This window comes from Saccostrea echinata, unplaced genomic scaffold, assembly GCF_033153115.1.
Source record: "Saccostrea echinata isolate AGI-Se365-2 ecotype Australia unplaced genomic scaffold, CSIRO_AGI_Sech_v1 ptg000045l, whole genome shotgun sequence".
Classification (NCBI taxonomy): domain Eukaryota; kingdom Metazoa; phylum Mollusca; class Bivalvia; order Ostreida; family Ostreidae; genus Saccostrea; species Saccostrea echinata.
In genome coordinates, this window is record NW_026889794.1 from 6,682,031 (window position 1) to 6,685,788 (window position 3,758).

Sequence of the window (3,758 nt, forward strand, 5' to 3'; positions counted from 1 at the left end):
GTAGTGTTATGGTTTGTTGTTATACCTTTAAAAATTGATTCCTATATAAGGTCTAGCATTTCAAATGTTTTACTGAGCGGTCATATTTGACCTCAGATCGAGTGAGATATTAGACCTGTCGATGAGATATTGGACCGCTTACGTCACACTGTAGGCGGGATCAGCTAAATCTTATTTACATTCTTTGGTGTTTGACAGTGGCAGAATTGATCGAGTTTTACCACAGTGTGGGTAAAGGAAATTTACATCAAGAAGCCAGCACAAGATACATGTATGTAAAAAAAAAAATTAAAAAAATGAATAAAAATAAAAGGTATATCAAAACATTTATTAACTGTGTTCTCTGGCAAAATGTGTTTTGTCGACCTCTCGAACAGCCTCAGGCAAACAGTTTGGTTCTTGGGTCCGACAGAACGAATGTTGCCCTCGAACCCAGTCAATAAATGTATATAATTCACCAGAAAAATATCAATATTGAATAGATTATGTAGGGACTATAATTAGACCATATAATAATACATGACTTGTATTATATACCTGGAGTAAAATAAATGTAGTAGATTAGTACATTGATCAATCAGTCGAATAAAATATAAAGGTAGGCCTTTTCTTTTATTTCAATATAATAGCGATACTTCATTTCTAAAGTTTTGTTACTCTCATATTTAGACTAGACAAAGGTGTATACATACACATGTACACATTTTAAAAATTTAGTTTCTATGATTCTTTCATTATGCTTGTACGTTTTTTTTCTGTGTCAGGTAAAAAGTGCTGGCGGATTTTTTTTTGTTTGGTTCATATTCCAAAGTTGAAAATATTCCTGGCGCAATTTTACTAATAAATAAACATTTACATTTTTAATACTATTAGAGATAGTCGGCTAATCGAGCCTTCATTGTTCATAGTTTTGAGATGTGAATAATTTTCGACAATGCTGTTTCGGCGACTTCCTTCGATGTATTACTTCCGGCCCATGATAGTCACGTGGTCTGTATTGACGTCTTTGCTCTTCAATGTACTTCAGACACTTAAAGGGTTTAAAGATGGCAAACTTCATACATGGTCACCGTATGTTACATTTCTAATTCCGTACAAAATCCTCTTTGTCAGCTTCTTATAAGGAATGCGCTCTTCTAGATGACAATATTTTACAATATGAGATTTGACATTCTTCAAGGCATTTATCGCACTTTAATCAGGGAATTTCATCATATACAGATTAAAATAATATATTTTACACATTTTTGACCAATCAACACTTTCCAAAAACAGCAGCTGCTGATCAGAAAGCCGAAACGCACTTTCCGACATAGAAGACAACGGTATGCATTATCATTTCTTTAAAATGACAGCGCATCTGCCTTTTGATCAATGTTTTCCGTTTGTGTAAGTAAATATATATACAGGTAAGTAAACTCACCTGTCGAAGGAATGTGTTTAAATTATTTTTATTTTGTAGAACCGTCTCTGGATTGGACTAGAGAAACATCTGTCAAGTAGAACACACGACAGCTGATGACTGGATTATTCTCGTGTACATACCTACAATGTAGGTAATCCAGGGTGATTTGTAGACATATGGTAGATACGGGAATATCAAGAAATGGTTACACTAACTAAACTGTATAAGTATTGAAGAAAATCTAAACTGAGTACTTATAAAATGAAATCTAAACTAAATGTAAAGTTCAAGGCCATTATCGAAAAAGTACCTGTAGGTTATATACATGTATTTAGTTTATCTGTACATCGCCTGGAAGGTGTTACATTTTACATTGTAACTCTCTGTATCGACTCAACATGTGATAATGTAATTTAAAATGAAAAAAGAAATGTAATAATCAAACTGTTACATTTTACGTCCATATCGTATATTTTTAGTTCAAACACTGGTTTTATCGTTTGCAAAGGACTCGACATATATGTATTTTAGACTGTGGAATTCATATGTTACATTAAAGTTGTAATTTAAGAATTTCAAAACTATTTATGATAGAAAAAAATGATTTTAATATATACAGGTTTTAAGTTTTTATATACACACAATGATTAATTGACTGTTGTTTTACGTCCCTTGCGAGAATTTTTCACTCGTGAATATGAGACTTCCCCAATAGTTAAGGGCTATACTCGGCACTTACGGTCATTGAACATTGAGGGTTCTTTATCGTAACAAAACCTACCGTGACACGGAACCTACGATTTTAAGGTCATGTCCAAAAGTATTATCGATATGAAGTATATATTCAACCGATTTGTAGCCTCCCCAATCTCTCTCTCTTTTATTGCAGATGGAAGTCCGATGCTTCCAATTTCATGCAAGTATGGATAAAACTAACGCAAAGATACAGTCTTAAATCTTGATTTGAAAATAACAAAAAGTGCATTAATATGCAAAAAGGTTTTTTTAAAATTATAATCTGAAATTTGATTGATCTACAATGGGTATTTATATTTATCACAAGTATCAATATATATATTATTCTATTATTCAAATTCTAAAAAGTGATTTTTATGACGAGTAAGTATCACATCTTCCCTTTAAAGCTTTACAATGGTGGGCTGTTATAAAGGAAAATAATCTCCAATCCAATAAATCACAGAAGAGATTGCCTTGGATGTAAGTGAAAATTTCCCATACATTTCGCGGGAATGGAGTTATTGTTTGTTTGTATACTAATAGATATACATGGTAGGACGAGGCTAACGATCAACGGAGAATCAAAGCGCCTGCATTTTTGTGGTTTTGGTACATCCGGCGTATGGAAAATCTGGACTTGTCGGAATATTGTAGTCTAACAATGACGCCCTCATGCCTATTTAAAGCACAAAGCATTTTCATCGAAAAGTTTGTAATTTGGGGGAAAACCAGACTCAATATGTTAAAGGTCATAAGAAACGGTTCTTTACACTAGGATTTTATTTTTTAAATATAAAGACTGGATTAAAAGATTTGAATATCAAATTACGTTTAGTAATAAAAATTTGCATTTGAATAACACAGCAGTGAAGGCGTAAACTTGCGCACTTGTTAAATTTGTTACTCGCTTATCGTTCTTGATTTTGTGGTTTTATGACGTCACAAAGACCCATTCATGTAAATTAGACCAAGTCTAATTTTAGAAATTACGTTTTTTTTTTGTTTGTTTGTTTGTTTGTTTTTTTTTTTCATTTTGCTTGTCAGATTATTTTTGAAAGTTGGCCCCCGCAGTTTTGAAACCGTTGCTACGGGCCTGGTTCAAACAGAGCCGTCGTTTCTTATACAATCAGAGAGTTTATCTGAAAATAAATTCACATTTATATCCACAAATTTACTGCAACAACAAGTGGGGAGGGGGACCAGCCTAGCATATAAAGGAAAGTTTACTATAGCAAAATACTATACTCTGAAAAAGTGCTGGGATCTCCCCCTCCTCCCTTTCTACGACTCTGTGAACTAGTCGTCAGTAAGGCACAGCAACTGAAACAAGAGCATTTTGACGTAGGACGATCCTGATGAATGTCTCTCAGAAATTCTCCTCCAACTCTTATTTATTCTAAATTAATAGTTTAAAAACAAAAATCTTATTTCTGTTTGATTTGGGCCATTTTTTAAAAATAATTTTTCTTGTCATAGCAGAATTACGATGATGTCATCATAATCTCGGCTATTTTATTTCTACATCGTTTTTACAACAATCCCCGTGTTACAGAATGCAGAAAGCGCACATTCAAAGACGCCGACATTTTTCATTGATCTACTAGAGGTTTATCAT

The 3,758-nt window shown here is 33.1% G+C and overlaps 1 long non-coding RNA gene across 1 annotated transcript; it reads left to right on the plus strand.

Annotated features, from left to right (window-relative positions):
- Positions 1-1,158: 1,158 nt before the first annotated feature.
- On the plus strand, positions 1,159-1,978 carry LOC133201829 (uncharacterized). The gene is made up of 2 exons (XR_009723152.1): positions 1,159-1,325; positions 1,463-1,978. It is a non-coding gene; the product is annotated as an uncharacterized LOC133201829 (long non-coding RNA).
- The last annotated feature ends 1,780 nt before the right edge of the window (positions 1,979-3,758 follow it).